General features: G+C 32.0%; 2 pseudogenes; both read left to right on the top strand.

Moving 5' to 3' along the window:
* Positions 1–5,715: 5,715 nt before the first annotated feature.
* On the top strand, positions 5,716–5,834 carry LOC111730925 (annotated as a pseudogene).
* Positions 5,835–8,467: 2,633 nt separating this feature from the next.
* LOC111730921 lies at positions 8,468–8,585 on the top strand (annotated as a pseudogene).
* The last annotated feature ends 10,822 nt before the right edge of the window (positions 8,586–19,407 follow it).

Here is a 19,407-nt window from a genome sequence, read left to right as displayed (position 1 = left end):
AGGATTGAGTGAAGAGGGAGAAACAGATCTCTGATACAAGTGTGATAGCTCAGCCAATCCTATGGGATGCTCAAGAGACTATATCCACCTATCACAGTTCCCTGGCATTGACCCAAAATGGCTGGGCCTTCAAACCCTTATAGTGATCTATCATAGGAAGTGGGGTCACCTTGCGAAGGGAGTGCATTAGAGGAGGCAGCTCTCTGCGCTGAAGTGATCACTGAAAGTACTAAGAACTAAGGGGTATCATCCTCCCCCTGACTCCTTGCTTTGCCAACATCAGCTTTCTATTCAATTTCTGCCTAAGGATTGTGATTTTTCATTGTATCATGGTTAACACTTTTATCATGGATCTTATAGAAAACTTTAAGGTGTTTCTTTTTGCTTCTTTATTTTTTGTTTCCCCACTTTGAATGTAAGCTTCATGAGAGCACCAACCTTGTCAGTTTTAGTTGCTGATTTTTTTCCCCTCATTCCTCAGAGTAGGCAACTCAATATATTTTTATTGAATGAATAAATCTTTGGTTGACTTTGCTTATCGCATTCATAGTTTTTATGTCTTTGCTTGCATTTTGTATACTTGATAGATCAGTTTTATAAAGAGCATAATAAAGGCCACAAACAAATGAAGATTTGTCAAATTTCTTTTTATTTCTAGGAGATTTTTTTCTTCTGTATTTCACTGTTGTGTCCTTTGTCACATAAAATCTATTACTATTATATGTAATTAACACATCTTTTTTATGATGCCAAAATATCTTTTCTTGTCATATTTGATGGATTTGGCTTTTAATTTTATTCTGTCTGACACTGAATTTGTATATCTATGTTCTTAATATATCTTTGTAAGTAACCTATTCACTATCTGAAAGTTTATAAGATTTTTCTCTCAACTTGGAACTTGTGAAGTACTTTCAACTGGAAAGTTTTATTTTTCTTCAGTTCATGGACATTTCTATCTGCTATTTTAATCGCTCATATATTCAGCAGATATCCGCTAACAGTTATATACATGACGATAATGGAGACACACATACAGACTTGAGGGCAATTATTATGATCCAAAATTCTATGATTATTTAGGTTGTCCTACAAATAAGAAAAATTCTCAGACATGTGATCATTTAGGAAAAAACACCACTTTGTATCTTTTCTGTCATCATTACTCAAAGATATATTCTAACTAGCCAAAATAGGATTCAAATGAAGAATTGATGAATGGGAAGGAAAGGTATGGCATTAAAGGTATGATGGTGTGGGTATTCTTTGAATAACTAAAAAAATAAAGGTGATTATTACATTTTTGGTGGAGAAAGCTTAGTAAGCGTAAAAACAATATGAAATACCACAAAGGAAAAGACTGAGATATTTAAATAACAGCATTAAAATTGTAAGCTTCTGAGTTATAAAACAGTAAAATCCGTATGTATAATTGGAATTTATTTGGAACAATCATTTCAATGTAAGAGTTGGAAGATGAAGAAACCACTAAAAGACAGAATAAATAGTTAATGAAATTAAAAAATAAAAGAAGTCATAAAAATAATAACTAACACAAATATAGCACTTAAAATGTGCAGGCACCATTCTAAGAACTTTTTATCATTGACATATCAATTCTCTCTATCCATTTAATTGAAGCTCCAGAAAAGGGAAGCAGAGACAATTTTGAAGGAAATAGCACAAAAATTTTTCTGTCACTGAAAGATATATTTTCCACCACGTACTCAAAACAGTGAAAAGAATAGATTCCAAACCTGAGCACATTTTATTGTATTTGCTCCAGATTTTATAAAGAAATAAAGCATGGTCGACTTGAAACTCCTGAATATTCCTCTCCAAACTCATTTCTCTCCCTCCTTCCCTTCTAAGAATAAATCCCCATCCAGAATTAGTGATACAAAATTCTAGGCATGATTTTTTGCTATGCTTAAATAGATATTTATCCCCAAGCAATTGATTTGCTTTTTCTAAATCTGTAAGTAAATTATTTATTTCTGTAATTTTCTACAACTTTTGTTTTTCATGCAATATTGTGTTCTTGAATTTTATCCATGTTGAAAAATTTAACACTTGCTTGTTAATTTTAAATACTTGGGCTGAGAGGAGTTTGTTTCCTACTGGTGCCTCAACAGTATCACAACCTAGAATCTCAATATCAGTCTCTCCCCCTCCCCACCCTGCTCCTCTCTTTGAATTGGGAGTTCTTGAATCATTTACATAGTGAAAAATTAAACTCCAAACTCTTGTGAGTAGGCTTGTAATTTTAATTTCAGTGGAAAAATGTCTAGCCCCTCACCCACTGATACTCTGAGCTCAAGCCAAGACAGACTAGATTTTTTCCATTTCCTTGTGAGAGTGGGAAAACATTTTTGTGTGTATTATGTGCTGTTAAGTAAGCCCTGACTCCTAGCGACCATACAAATGAGTGAGGTACACAGTGTCCTATCCTCAACAGCTCTTCTCAGTTCCTGTAGACTCATGCCTATGGCTGCTTTTATGGAATCAATCCATCTCCTATTTGGTCTTCTTCTTTTCCTGTTGCTTTCTATTTTCCCCAGCATTACTGTCTTTTCCAAAGAACTCTGCCTTCTCATGATGTACCTGAAGTAGAACAGCTTCAGTTTTGCCATTTTTTGCTTCCAAAGATGTTTCAGGGTTAGTTTGCTCTAGGCCCCACTTGTTAGTCTTTCCAGGGTATCCATATAGCTCTCCTCCAACACCATATTTCAAGCAAATTCATTTTTTTTTCCCTACCAACCTTCTTCACTGTCACTGGACTTTAGTATCCATACATAGCATTTAGGAATATGAGCGTGTGGATGATCTTAGCCTTGGTCTCTAATTACTTCTTTGATCTACTTACTGAGTAGTCTCTGAAAATCCTGGATCTATTTACTGCTTTCAGCTGTAATTCCCATAAATCCTAGGATGATTTCTTTTTTGGAATTAAAAAAAAATCTGCAAAACCATACAGTGAAGCCATTGTACTATTTTCTTAATACTTTCACCAGTTTTCAGTTCTTTCAGAAATGTGGAGTTTCTGGATGTTTTATTTTAGAGAAAATTTCTGTATTGCTGACCATGGAAATAGAGGATATCCTCAGATATATATTTATCTATTCATCCTTGTGTTTTTTTTTCCATTATTATAGATATTGCTAGCTGGCTCTTCCTAAAATCTGGGTAAAATGTTTCGGTTGAGAATCAAAAGAGTCAACAACATTCTTTACTAATTAAGAATTTCATTTTGTATTAAACATTATAAATTTGTCTGGCATTTATTTGGGGGAACTATATGAAATATCCTAATGTTATTAATTGGGATTTTAGTCATTTTTCAATTACAGTAGATAGAGGCACTGCCTAGACCACCCTTAAAGGAAGTATTTTTTGCCCATCTGCTGAGAGTGGAGTCAGTAGATAGCCAGCCCCCCGCTGTCAGCTGCACAGGATCTGTGTTTGTTTCTGAAAGCTGCCTTTACCCATTTCCCACTTTTGCCTGGGCATCCCACGTCTGGTATGGAAGTCATTTCTGGACATCTTTGCCTACCTCAGGAACTGTATGCAGTCTTTGCTCCAGAGCTACCTGCTGGGATGGCTGAGAATGTGTCAGGCCTCTAACTGTGGTTTAACTTCTCCCTATGTCCCTATGCTGTTTCTTCCTACTTCCTTTCACAGATATTGATTTGTAATAACATCTTTCACTGAAGTACTATTTCAGTGTCTATTTCAGGAGAAACCAACCTAGGACAATTGTCTAATCCATTTCTTCTTCATTACTTCTTATTCTATCTTTATCATACCTTAATGTTTTTAGAGCAGACAATTGCATTTGTACTAGCTATTCACTTTTCTAATCAGTTTGTTGATTTTTATAGCAGAATCACATATTCGAATATTATAGTTTAGCATACAGGTTAATACCTGAAAGGAAAACATGACTTTTCATTTGCGAAATGTTATTTTCACCCATTTATTCCCATAAAGTTGAGCTTCAGAATCATGCAGGCAAGTTTCAAATTAATAATGATAATCCATTGAAGTTTATTTTGCAATTGTAAATAATTACAAAGTTATACATATAATTTATAAAAAACATTTCCATATATGTATATATAATCATATTCATTAATGATATTTCTTTCCAAGTGTTATATCATTTTCATTGATCCTAATAAAGATTTTAAACATTCTATCTTTAAATTTATTTCACATTATTAATTTATTCATGTATAATCCTGATTTGTTATTGTAATGAAAACATTTAAGAAACAGTTAATAATTATTGAAAATACATATCACTTCTAGTATCTTCTATTTACCTTATGCCTATTTAATTTATAACATTCTCATCAGTTATTTCTGGGGATTATTTTAGAATTACAGAGCAAATTGTGTATCAAAAATGAAAATTATGTTGTTTTTAATACATTTTTAATATTTCTCATTAGTATTTAAATATTATTGCTTTGGGCCAAACCTTCTCATGAACATTTTCCAAAATTAGTAATGGCATTCATCTTTGCCATCTTTTCTGGTTTTCAATATAATGGCAACTAATGTTTTAACATGGATATCCATGATTACGTTTAGAAGTATTTTTCCTTTTTAAGGTACAAAATAGTAGATTATATTACCTTATACCTGTGCAACTGAAACCCTGCACTATGCTAACTAAAAACCAATAAAGCAAGAAGGTCACTAAAACAAATGCTTGCCAAATTGACATTTTGGTTCATTTTTTAATTCTTCACCATATCTTCAACAAAGATATAGTTTCAGAATGCAATAATATAGGTATTCATAGATTATAAGTGAGACTAACTTATTCTTAAGAAAGGTTTAGAAAAGCAAGGGTAAAGAGAAACAGAACTAGACAACAAGCTTGCACATTTTAGAAGATGAGGTAGTGTTATGTAGTATATATTGTCCTCAGAAAAAGAAAAATAAGTTCTATAGTTAAATAAATTTGGCCAGTCTTCTTAGAGATTCATGATGCAAATTAACCTTAAAATTTTCTGTTATGTGTCAGAGAAGTGTATTCTAATTAATATCCAGAGTTTTCAAAAATTTTAACTAATACAAACACTACTCAAATTTTCTTAAGAAGGAGTTTATTTTATCAATTGATCCACAGAAAAAGTTGTCTTCAGGATGTCTGCATCTAACAGCAAAATTTACATCAAGGGCTACATAGAATTTCAAAAAAGGTGACTTTGAATATAATGGAAATGGGAAAAAAAAACTATTTATGTGGAGGAAAAACTAATTTTTTTCTGCAAGATAGAGAAACTTTAGAAAAGAGAATGAAACTTAAGTATATTGTAGTGTAGTTTTTCTTCTTTTATATAAGTCCTATGGCTCCAACTCATTCTGTTATTGCTTAATGATTTCTTGTTTTAGTGTTTTAGAAGTCAGGTGCCCTTGAAAATTTTAAAGAACACCTAGCAGATGTCTTAAAATCTTTTCCCTTGTCTTTTTCTAAAAATACAAAAAACAAAACAAAAATGTAGCACAGAGATATATTATTTCTTTAAGGCTGCAGAGAAAGTTTTCATTTCTATAGGATTTTTGCTCCTTTTTTTTTTTTAACCTCTTATTGTGAATTCAGTAGTTGAAAGCATCTCTATTTCATATATAAATTTAAAGACGAATTAATATTTCAATTAAACATACCCAACAAGTTCTTTCAATTAAAAATACCCAGTAGCCATCTACAGCCATGCTACCCTGAACAAGCTGGATCCCATCTGATCTCAGAAGCTAAGCAGAGTCGGGCCTGGTTAGTTCTTGGATGGGAGGCCACCTAGGAAGAACAGGTGCTGTAGGCACAAAAAATTTAAAAAAATAAGGGATTGTAAACTGACAAGTTCCTTGCAATCTAATCTGTGAGGTCAATCTGTGAGGGTTGCCTCACCTAAAATTTTTTTAAAAAATAATAATAATACAAAGATAGTCAGCAGCCATTTGTTGAGAATGGGGAATAAAGTTTTCAAGTTTGATTCTTTCCACTTCCTGGCACTCCAGATTCATGGAGAATACTCCTGCTACCAGAACTCTTCCAAATCATTCCCCTGCATTAGCACTTCATTTGTGAAAAACTACGCTTCCCAGAATGTGGTTGGTTCACCAGTCTGTGTCTATGATTTGGCTTCCTGAACTACTATGTGTGTGGTAGATATGGGGGGAGTAGTGATCCACCCCCTAATGCCTCAAGTAATAGCCTTTGTTAGATAAATAACTTCACCATTTTCTGATTTTTTTTTATTAAAGCCAAAAACAAAACAGAACAAAACAAAAGAAAACAGAAAAATGGGGAGCGAGAGGCCAGCATAGGTCCCTACTATCTTCTTTAAAGACCAATATATTTGCTTCACAGTCCTTGATGTTAGTGAATATTTCTTCTTGATTCTGTGATTAATCACCTAATTCCTTTCTTTTTTCTATATTCTTGTCAGTATTTTAGTTAGAAGTTGTGAGTATACAAGTCTGGGACTACTAGGCATATTCTAGTTTAATAGACTTCATTGTTTCATAGTGCTTGAAACAATCTACATTCCTCAGTGATATGCACAGAAACCAAGGCAAACTGTACTTTTCTTGATAATAATAAATTCATTTTTCAGAAATAGAATTTTACAAAAGTGGAATTATGTCAGTGTTGTAGTATGTTTTGTTTATTTATACTCTAAAAAATTATTTTGAGAATTTCTTCCCCAAAGTAGACTGTAAAGTTGTAGGGACAGGTGAGAGAGGGTGATTCATGTCCTTACTAATAAATAAGTTAAGGGAACCTAATCAATTTGCTTTGAGTAGACTTTAGAGGCCATCTGCCTCGCTTCTCACTCTAATCTCTACTGTTCCAAGTATTAACATTGGTATTTATAACCTTCTTTACTAACTCTAATATTTTGAAAAAGAAATAAAAACAAAGTGATTTTTGAAACTCAAAATTAAAATGAAATACAAAAAATTCTGCTAATGTGGGTCCCATTGCTTATATGGCCTAAGTACATTTAATAGCATTGTGGAAACCTATATTCCAATGCTTTTCTCTCTGCGGAAGTTGCTTTTAATACTATAATTTTTTCTAAGCCCACTTTAAGTCCTTTTTGATGAAAAAGAAGCTCCAGAATAGATTTTGTACTGATCATTGTGCTGAGAAAAATCAATGATACTTTCTAACTACTTGGAGTACCCATTTTCATTCCTTCAGTGAAACTAAAATTTAAACCTATGCTCTACCTGATCTGAACATGTTAGTTCAGGAGGAAAGAGAAATAAAACCTTTCAAGACAAACCAGCTATCCGAACCGTGCAGTGATGTTCATTCTTGTATAAGATAAATGAAAATTATAACTGGTGGTGTGACTGCATACTTAAGTGTTTCTCCAAATGAAATGGAAAATATATATGTAGCATGGGAAATAAAGCTAATTCCCAGCAGCAATGGAACAAAATTACTTGTATATCAGCAGTGGACATAATATGTTGCATATTTCATTGATGATTCTTAACCATAATGCCAGTCTATTAACAGCCATGCTTAGCTATTACTGCATGAAATGTTTGCATTTTTCTCCCCCTATTAATTCTGGAAGCCAGTGCAATGCAAGAGACACACCTAACATTTTGATGTGGAATTTGTGTTGAGATATGTTCCTTCTATACTTTTAGTTTAAATATAAAATCATACCAAAACTTTCATATCTGCAAATAGAGCTGTCACAATTTGTCAGTAAATGTATATCTTGTGTGTGCAAATACTGGTGCAACTAAAGTATAAATTTACAAATGTGTTAATGTTTGTAGATGGGTAGATAAGTAGAAATCTATATAGGTGAATATAGATGTGTCACTACTTTGGAGGAACATTTTAAAATATAAATATTTTAATTTTTCCCAAAATCTAAATATATTAAAATTTTCAAGGATTTAGTAAAACTAGGAAGAGTTAAAATAACATTTAAATCCTAATATCAGTCATATTTCAGGAAGGAAAAGAAAGCCCTCAACAGGTAGTTCAATAGCAAATATTTAAATATGTTGGAAGAGATGAAAATACAAATAAAAAAGTGAAGTAACTTAGAGATTTCAATATCAGGAAGCTCTTACTTCTTCTCAGGATGGAGGGATAAAGTGGGTAAACACTCACAAAAATTAACTTAAAATGAATTTAAGACATAAATGTAAGACCCCAAACCATAAAACTCCCAGAAGAAAACATAAGAAAAACAATATTCCTTGCCATTTATCTTGGTAATATTTTTTTTAGTATGATACCAAAAGCACAAGAAACAAAAGCAAAAGTCAACAAGTGGGACTATATCAAACTAAATAGCTTCTGCTCAGCAAAGGAAACAATCAACAAAATGAAAAAAAAAACCTACAGAATGAGAGAAAATATTTGCAAACTGCATATCTGATAATTGGTTAATATTTAAACTATATAAGAAATTTATAAGTCTACGGCCATGCCACCCTGAATAGCCTGATCCTGTCTGATCTCAGAAGCTAAGCAGGATCAGGCCTGGTTAGTACTTGGATGGGAGACCACCTAGGAATACCAGGTGCTGTAGGTGTAAAAACAAAAAATAAAAAAAATAAAGAATTGTAAGTCGACAAGTTCCTAGCAATCTGTGAGGTCAACCAAAGGTTGGCTCGCCTAAAATAAATAAATAAATAAATAAAAATAAAAATAAAAATTATACAATGCAATAGAAAAAAATAATCCAATTTAAAAATGGACAAAAGACATGAATAGGCATTTTTTTCAAAGAAGATACAAAAATGGGCACTGGGTACATGAAAAAATGTTCTACATCATTCTTAATCATCAGGGAAATGAAGATCAAAACCACAATGAGATATTAACTCATACCTATTAGAATGGCTATCGATAGATGAATGGTTAAACAAAATGTGGTATATATGTATAATGGAATATTATGCAGCAATAAAAAGAATGGAATCTTGCCATTTGCGACAACACAAATGGTCTAGAGGGTTTTGTGCTGAGTGAAATAAGTTAGGCAGAGAAAGACAAATACTGTATGGTTTCACTTATATGTAGAATCTTAAAACAAAACAAACAAAACAAAACAAAAACATACTCATAGAAAGAGACACCAAAAGGATCTTTGCTAGAAAGGAAGTGGTGGGGCATAGATGAAAACTTTTAGTTACAAGATGAATAAGTTTTGGGAATCTAATTTATAGCATGGTGATTATAGTTAGTAATACCATATTGTGTACTTGAAAGTTGCTAAAAGTGTAAATCTTAAAGGTTCTCAACAGAAAAAAAAGATAACTATGTGAGGTGATGGATGTGTTAACTAACGTTAGTAATCATTTTGCAATATATTCATATGTCAGATCATCACATTGTATACCTTAAACTTACACATTATATGTTGATTACCTCTTGGTCGAATCTAAAAGGAATCATTTGGGCACGGTAACCTGGGAAATGTATTCTTCAGTGATCAATACCTGGTAATGCAGGACAGAGCAGGGGAAAGACAAGAATGGATCTGAGGGCAAAGAGGAGATGACCGATCCAGTTCTTAAAAACATGGCAAGGGGCAGGCATTCAACAGCAAATCTCAGGAGATCATAGGTAGAAACTACAGTTAACCTGAAAAAAAAAAAGATCATATAACTTCTATAGATGTTCAGTAAAGTACTAAAGGTAGAAGCTTGTAATCACAATTTGATTTCTAACGATCTTGATGTAGACTTTCTGCCACTGGAAATTTCTTTCACACAAAGATGGATAAGAAAGAGATGTTTTTTTTCTTTGCCTGGAAAGGAGGCATTTTCCTACTCAAATGGCAAGGTTTCCTGAAGAGAAAAAAAATGGCACCTGCTGAGACTCAGAATGAAAACCACAGAGAGACTGAAGCCTCAGCGTAATTATGGATATCCTAGAAGAAGTATGAAAAATGGATAAGACACAGTGAATTCCATTTGTAAAGTTTATTTGTATGACACATCTCTCTGAAGTGGTTTGAGGAGGCTTCAAGCAAAACTCATATATGATAAGACTACAGAATAGACTGAATATTTGGTCCAAGGAAATTAACAATTAAAATATCCCCAAAATGTGAATTTTTTAGATTTGCTGTGAATGTACGTAAAATTTGACTTTTGGCTTTTGGACAAAGAAGGTCAAGCATGACATAGCGATGTAGCTCTCATAATTAACATGGGAAAGGATACCACTTATTTAGGAAAATTATAAGTATTCCTGGAACTAAAGTCCTAAAAATTCTCAATGGAAATTCATTTACAAAACATTGTATAATAAAGTATTTGTTGACTACAGTAACATTTTACAGCAAAGGTGGAGGATATATAACATAGGAATCTTTCTTAACATTAGCTATGAATGGATCTGAACATGCAACCTTAAAATGCATTTCAGAAAAGTCAGTTTTTTAAGAGAGTAACTTGATGTAGTACAAATTAATAGTTTAACTGGACATATCCAAAATGTGCTCCAGGGAGTACAAACTCTATAATATAAAAAGTTGTTCAAAATGCTCAGATGGGTTTGTGAAATTCTGTGTCCTATATTATAACCCTCTATGTGATTCCTGTTTAATAAAAGCACACTAAAGGCTCTGGATAATCCCTCCTAGAGAAATCTATTAGATGTTGTTTAACCTAGTATTTCCCAAACACCTGTCATCACAGAACCTATGTAAACTAAAGCTAGTTAATAATCTGTGGGACCAGGTTTTCACAGTTCTCACTTTGGGAAATTCTAGACTTACTTCATCACATGAATAAATTTAGACTGTCTAGAAGCATATATGAATACCATGTTGATTAATATCATTAATAGTAAATATAGTGCTGCTCCTTAGTAGATGCTATTTATAAAATAATCAATACTGATATTATGATTACCATACTGAGCATTTCCTATATGTCAAGTTAACTATGGCCTATAAATAATTAATCTCATCACAACCACTTAAGTAGCTAAAATGCCCATTTAATACATGGTGGTGAAATTTCTGGGAATACTAGAAAATAGAAATAACTTTTTATTTGGAAATTGAAAAAAAAATAAGTGAAACTTTTCACACGCACAAAAAAGGAATCTACCTTCTGTCTGTAGATGAAAGCATCTTCATGAAAATCCAGAATATTCAATGGCACTCAAATTTAGAACTGTTCTAGCACTTGATAATCTTTGGGTTGAATATGTTTTAATGGGGCACACATGATGGTGCCTTGGGAGCACTGTGGGGCAAATGTTGTCATCTCTGTTTCTGGACTAGGAAAAACATTACTAATGATAACTCGATCCATCTTATTCTAATCACCATAAATTCCTAGTGATCCTCACTCAGCCACATAACCTCATCTGTAACATGGAAAAATATCTAACACAGGGGTGTTGTGAGAATTAAGTAATAGGTTTTTTTGAGAACTTTTTCCATCAATTTTGAGAACAGTTTTTCACCAATTATATATTAATCACTACAACAATGTAAGGTTACAATGCTAAACAATAAAATGGCAATGCATGGATTGAACTATTAAGGCGCTTATAAAGAAAGGCATTTAACTGGTGTTCCATGATAATTTGTTCTTTGTACCTTGTTTTTCAAAGTTCCAGACAAGATAAATAAGCTCTCAGAGGGTCTCAAGTCTAGGTGCACATTGAAATTTCCAGCAGAACTTTGAAATAAAAGTAAATAAATAAACATAGCTGAGCTTACCATAAATCATTAAATTAAAATCTCTAGGGTATCACCTGGACATTAATATTTTTTTTAAAGCTTCCCACATGATTCTAAACAGCAGCTAAAATGGAAAACTGAATTAGTTGTAAATATTGTCTCAGGTAGAAGCATCAAATGAGGAAGCAGCAGTTGAGTAAGGAAAAAATAGATGAAAAAGTACAGGAGAATAAATAAAATAGAAAGGAACAACATTCAGAGATGATCAAGAAAATAAAGAATAAAAGTATAATCTGTGAGATCATCATAATAATTTTAATAGGAAATTATTGAGATACTATAAGGGAAATCCGTAAACATCTTTAAAATATAACTCCAACTGAAATGATTACAGTAGTGATTATCAAACCTTGTTGCACAATTGAATCAGCTGGGGAGACTGTAAAAACCCTGATCCCAGAAATTAGCATTTCTGGAGTTTGTACCTTTTGTCTTGGATGTTAGTACTTTTAAAGCTCTGCAAGTGATTCCAGTGTGCAGTATTGAGTGCTTCTCAAACTTGAATGTTCATATGAATAACTGGAGGATTCTGTTAAAGTTAAGATTCTGATTCTGCTGGTCTGGGGCAGGAATCAAAATTCTGCATTCTCTGTATTTCCCATCTTCTACTGTGGCTACTCCTGCTCTAAGGAACACACTTTAAATAGTAAGAATTGGAACACTGGCTCAAACTTGGATGCATATTAGAATTACCTAGGGAACTTCAAAAACTACTGATGTTTGATCCCAAACCCAGATACTCTGACAGATTTGATATGAGTATAAGTGTGGTATAGGGCACTCATTAATATGCCTTTGATTGCCTTTTTCCCTTCCTTACCTTACCCTTCCTTACCTGTGCTTCTTTAAGATAATTTTTCAAATCATTTTCCTATACTATGTCCTAGTGTTAAAGTTGACTTTTAGAGAATTCTTTGTCAAGACCCCATCTTCAGTCTTGTAACACAACTCATTCTGAGTAAGGTATTCTTTCTCTCTCCTCTTTTTTTAAGGTTCAACTTTTTCATGACAGTATTTGTTCTATCCCCTCCAGTCTAATGCTCTTTCGATCTGATGAAAAAAAAAAAAAAGGAACAAAATAGAAGCTGAGACATTTCACTTTTTCTGTTATCTCGACATTGCCCCATGCACTCCCAATAAATTAAACTGCGATTTTTATTGTTGTGAGTCTTGCTTTGAAAATGATTCAAAAACCCCGTGTGTTATTCTTAATATTTTTTTTGCAAGTTTCAGGTCATTCTTAGTTTACCTTTTGTGAAATTACTCCTAAGAGTCCAGGTCCTCTAGTTTGTATTTATTGTTGGCCATTTTCTTTGAGTTCACTAATCTGGCATTTACAACTTTCCACAATGTCAGAAAACAGGTAAATAAGGAAGGACAGTCTGTGAGCAAAGGTCATACAGTAGAGACCCATCTATCCATATATCCACCCATCCATCCATCCATCTATCAATCCATCCATTTAATCATTCAATCAATATTTACTGAATATATACTATGTGTCAGGGAGTTGTCAAAATACTGGGAAATAGATCAAAGAAGAGGACAGACAGGCATTTTGACTAATGAAGATTTAGTGAAAATAAAAAAGCAAAAATACAATAATTTCATATTGTGCCAATTACTTTAAAGGAAATACAGAGTGTGATAGAAGTGGGAGTGTGCTCGACAGTGCAACTTTATAGATAATGGTCAGTGATGGCTGCTCTGAGGAGGTGATGTTTGAGCTAAATCCCAATGGCTCAGTCACTTTATTAGTAGGAGAATGTTTTAGGCATTTACCACATCCAGTAAGTAAATATACTACAGTTCTAACTGGTGAGATTCTTTGATTTATGAAACCAGACTAAATTAGAAAGTGGAAAGTTGCTGCTAGATACAGATATGCTTATAATACAAATAAGACTGCTAAAAAGTGTAATAAATCTCTTTGTACCAATGTAGAAAAATACCTAATAGGAGTTAATGTTATTTTTAATGCAGAATTATGTGAATTATATGATCAAATTTATATTTAAAATACACATATATCATGCTTGTATTTGCTTTAACTTATATGTATTTGAATACTTACGGAATATATTTGGAAGGTTGCTCAGCAATCTCTCAAAAGTAATTACCTTCAAGTGTGAGACTGGAGAGAAAGTGGTAGGAGGATTTTGCTCAATAATAATTTATGCCCTTCAAGTTTGATAGTACATTTATTTGTTATAATGTATATAATTACTACAAAAAGGGGGAGAGATAGAAAAATAAGAAACAAGTGATGGCAGTCAGATAGTGCATATAGTACATGTAGTCAGATAGTACAAAATACAAAAATTAAAAAAATTAACTACAAAAAGTCAATTTAAAATTTTAAAAATAAATTCAATTTTAAAATTTAAAAACATTAAAAATAATTTTAAAATGAACACTTCTACACAAATTTCTGAAGGATAAATTTCTTTCCTTTCTTATTCCATTTTAACCTATAAATAAATAACATATATTCCTAGAGAGCATTGTTGTTATAGGTTCTTATTGAAATTCAATCAAAAACTTTGATATTTTTCCCCTAAGAAAAAATCCTTTTAGGAAGCTAGTATTACTATTTAGGCAGCTATCACAAATATTTAAAATGAGTACAGATTTGCCATTCATGGGGATGTTTTAAATATGTAAAAAATAAACTCAGAATGAGCATCGCATTAGTTGACAAGTTAAAAGTAGGTAAGAAACCACAAAGGACTGAAAAATGTCCACTGTGGCCCTCACATGTTTTTAGCCCAGAACCATTTCTCCCCACTGTTCTTGATAAAATACAAATTGTCCAGCCTCCAGCTGCCTATTACCAAGATCAATTCCTCCTTCTTTTGAAAACCATTGTGAAGTAATTATTGCCAAACCAGCTGATGTCCAACTGACCCTATTGCTAAAGGTAAAGTTATATTAAACAATCTGTCTTCCTCTATGCCAGAACATTCCTTCATAAACTCATGTTGAAATAAAGGTTTAAGTTTAATAGTGTTTTGGTTGATTTTATTTCACAGATACATGTTTTACATACAATTATTTAAAATAAGTATAAATTATAGAGCTTGGTATATTATAGTTTAATCATGTATAATATGGACATATGAGTAGAATTTTATAATAGTTTTAAAATAATATTGCAACAACACAACTTTATTATCTCACAATTCTGTAGGTCAGAAGTCTAAGTTGGCTCAGCTGGTCTCTTGACTCCAGGTTTCACAAGGCTAAAATCAAGGTGTTGACCGGTTAGACTCCTATCAGAGCCAGAGAAAAACATGTCCATTCCTTCTCACCCCTGGAATCTCTATGACTTTCCTCTCCTCCTCATCTCTCTTCTACCTCCAGCCAGAGGAAGTTCTCTGCCTTTAGGGGTTCATGTGATTACAGTAGGCCCACAGGAATAATCTAGAATAATCTTCCTATCTCAAAGTCCATAATATAAATGACATGTGCAAAGTTCCTTTGGCCATGTAAGATAGCATAGTCACAAGTTCCAGGGATAAAAGGATGGACTCTATTAGTTTATAAATAATATAAATTTAATAGTCTTCCAATTAAAAAAAGCATACGTATTATGACATACATAGGAAAAGTATAAAAGTTATACTTTATGTATTTCTCTATTATTTGAATTTATCAAAATAAGCACATTTCATTTGCAATTTTGGAGATACAGTTTTTAAAAAGGAAGCACAGGAAAAGGAAAGATGCTGCATTTCAAATTTCCAATTGATTGAATTTTTTTAATTTTATATTTGGAATAGTATTTTTTACACTATTTTCTTTTTGTGACAAACAAATTAGAAACAAAGAGTGTGACTATTCAATATGTGAGATTATAATACCTAATCCAATACACTCTTTGTAACTTCTTTTTGCTAAGGAATGAGGATTAGAAAGTATTACAAGATATGTACTATCTTATAAAGTATAAAGAAAAATACATTATACTCTTACACATGTAATACACTATAATCTCTGAGTAAAGTAAGTCCCTACTAAGTTTTTGTAGATACCAAGAGAATCTCTCATGTTTCATAACAAGGAAAAATAGAGTGATAATAAAACTGGAGGCTCTGATTGTACATTTTCTTACCATATCAGTTATATAACATTTTCCTCATAAGCATAAAGATGTTTATGTACTTTGGGTACACTGTATTTTCAGATTTTACTAGTAGGAGTCAGGGAAATAATTCAAAATTATGTAGAAAAGTATCTAAAATATCTATCAATATTTAGAAAACAAAGCACTTAAAAATATCTACCAATTTACATTTTAAGGGAAATGTTTTTGTGTGTAAAAGTCAGATGTTCAATCATAATTGCCTTGATAGATATAAATTTAATCTTTCTTGTAGAAAAATGTTACTTTAGTTAATTTTAAAGCAACAAAAGCAGGGTTAATTTGAAAAACAGTCATTTTCAAGGTTGATTTTACATGCTTTGGGCAAAGGCCTTTGCAATATTTGGAGAATAATGTTTCAAAGCTAAGGGCAGAGCTGAGTTTTTGACCCCGAAAATACTTAATACTCTATACAAAGAATCATCAAACCAACATATTACCATGAAGATGTAACTACAATTAATAGTGCCTAAAATAAATAGTGTTGTGACTTTTTAAACAAGGCACATTCTAGAGGGAAAAAATGTATATGTCTGTAGCAGCTAGATTTTTTCTAGATTAAACTTAATTTAGGTAAAATGATTATCATGCAAATTGTGAAATAAATATAGAAAAACAGGTTTAGATAATGAAGAAAATCACACTTTAGAGCTCAACAAATATAAATTTCCTAGGCCAAAGAGTAGCAAACTCTAATTCTGGCGGTGCCTGTGGTCTAGAATAGAGTGGTACATTTCTAATCAGTGATGAAGAACAGATTGTCCTCTAAATCAGTAAATGGTTGCTAGTAAATTGGCTGTCCATTAAAAATACAATTAATTTAGACCTATTTCACATCATACATAGAAATAAATTTTAGATGGACTAAAGAGCTACACAATAGAAATGACAGTAGTTGAAAAATTAAATCTCAGTGTGAGAAAGTCCTTTCTAAATACCACAGGAGCCATAATTGAAAATATTAACATATTTTAATGCATATCATAATTCCAAATGGGAAGATACAATGTAGAAAAAATTGTAAGTCATTTTATAAACAAAGATTAACATCCAGAAAATGAGTTTTTATGTATTCCATAAAAAATGACACAATCCAATAAAAAATGGGATAAAAGAAATATGAACAGGCGAGTCAGAAAATACAAAATACAAATGGCCAATAAACATAAGAAAATATGAACAATATTATTAAAAATTATCAGAGATCAGACATTGCAAAGTATAATTTTATCTTAGTCATATTTAAATAAGATCGATAATATTAGATATTAGTGGGAATATACTCTTATTGGAGTAAATTTGTTAATCATTTTTGTAAGGTAATTTATTGGTATCTATCGAAACGTAAAAGGCTAATACTTTTTTTTTTTTTTTTACAAATTCCACTTCTAAGAATTTATTTTATGGAAACGCTACACATTTGTTCAGTAATCAATGTTCAAGATATTCATTGCAGCATTAACTGTATAACCTCAATAAATAAGTAACAACCATCAAAACAACCATCTGACCCTATTGCTAAAGGGTCAAAACAACCATCATAAGAGACTAGTTAAATAAATTGGGTTACACCTTCTCTGTGTAATACTTTGTAATTATTTAAAAGAATGGAATATATATTTCTAGGGGAATAAAAATGTTATAAATCCTTATAATATATAAGGAACAAAATATATATGGGTATCTGCACACAACCATGTGGAAACAAATGGGTGGAAATTTAAATGGACAAATGCTCATAAATCTCTGGACAAATGATTCTCTAAGCAGTAGAATACAAGGAGAGCAAAGAAAGGCATTTATATTTCACTCTTTACACTTCTGTATCATTTGGATCTTTTACACTTATGTATTCCTATATTACCTGTGGAATGAAGGAGAGAAAAATGAAAGGGGGAGAAATGGTATACTCCTGTATTACTTGTATAATTTAAGGAGAGAGGTAGAAAGGGAGAAAAGGAGGAAATAAAAAGGAAGAAGGCTTGGTGGCAGGTCTTAAGGGCAGGGATTTTGAATTTTTGTTTCCAATGTATTAATACATTATAAGCACTGGTAAAATATTTGTTAAAAAAAATAATGAAATGGAAGGAGAAAGAATGGAGGGAAGAATTGATTACTATGAATTCTTCTAAATACCTAGAATATGTATGAATAATGGAGTAATAATATCTTGTGTTATCAATTGTATTTGTCCCCAAACTACATGGTAGAATCTGTTTTTAAAAATACACTCCTGTGCATCAAACATCTTAAAACAAAGGAATATAAGTACTGAAAACATTGGAATCTTATAAATCAGACATGGAAGCAATATATCAATTCAACTAAGTCAGTGTTTTAATTTTCAGTGGTAATACGGTACTTCCTCTAAGAAAATTATTTGAAAAGCAAATACCCTTTTTTGGTCAAATATTTGTTTTCTGCCAACAGTGTGCTAATATTATAGTATATATCTCCCTAGTTATAATTTCTATCAAGTTTACAACTTAAAATGTACTTAAGAGTTAAAATTGAAATATGAGTTTGGAAATGATAGCTGATAAAACTAGAAAAACATATTTGATTAATAGTGAAAATTTTATGTCATACATTACCTATTGCTTCCTCCATTTCATAGTTTTATTTTGTGGATTTATATAAAAATTCTAATAAAAACAAATATTAGCCTATCACATTTTAAATTAATCATCATTATGAAATGTCATTTCCTTTGAATTCTCACATGTATTACTCTTTATTCTTGATATTTGCATTGGATCTCTAGACAAATGATGGCAAGTCTGTTATTGTGAAGATATAAATGCACATTTTATTTTTAATTCAGTTTCTCTATCTGTTTATTCATGTTACCTTTTCTTTTCCTCTTTCTAATTATCATACATTCCTTCCATATGAAATTCTATGAATCAAATCACATATTAATATCTAATTTTTATATATTAATCTAATAAATATTTATTGAATACTCATTACTGTTTTAGGCACTAGGGATATAGTAGGAAAAAAAAATCACTGTCCATCATGGAGCTTCTATGCTAGTGGGGTGACAGACCACAATCATAATTAACATATGCTACATCAGGTTGTAATAATTGCTATAAAAATAATGATAAGATGAAGGAAACAGGGACTGCTGGTAAAGGACAAGGGTGAACCCTCCCAAAGTAATAGGAAGTGAGGGAGGGATCCAAATAGGTGTCTAGGGGAAGAGATTTCCAGGCAGAGGAAACAGATGAAAATAACTGAGGCAGAAAAGTATTTGGTGAGATTCCTGGAAAGTAAGGAGGCCAGTGTACTGGAATGGAGTGGTTAGGTATAAAGGGGTAGGTGATAAGTTCATAGGAAACAGAAGTCAGAGTGAGACAGGTCATGTAGTTCTTTATGAGCCCTTGTATGCATTTTTACTTTTACTCTGAGTGAGATGGGAAACATTGTAGGCTGTTGAACAGAGAACAGACATCGTCTGTCATGCATTTATAAAGATATCTCTGTTGCTGATGAATG

The sequence above is a fragment of the Pteropus vampyrus genome, unplaced genomic scaffold, assembly GCF_000151845.1.
Source record: "Pteropus vampyrus isolate Shadow unplaced genomic scaffold, Pvam_2.0 Scaffold340, whole genome shotgun sequence".
NCBI lineage: Eukaryota > Metazoa > Chordata > Mammalia > Chiroptera > Pteropodidae > Pteropus > Pteropus vampyrus.
This window is presented reverse-complemented; position numbering and strand designations above follow the sequence as displayed.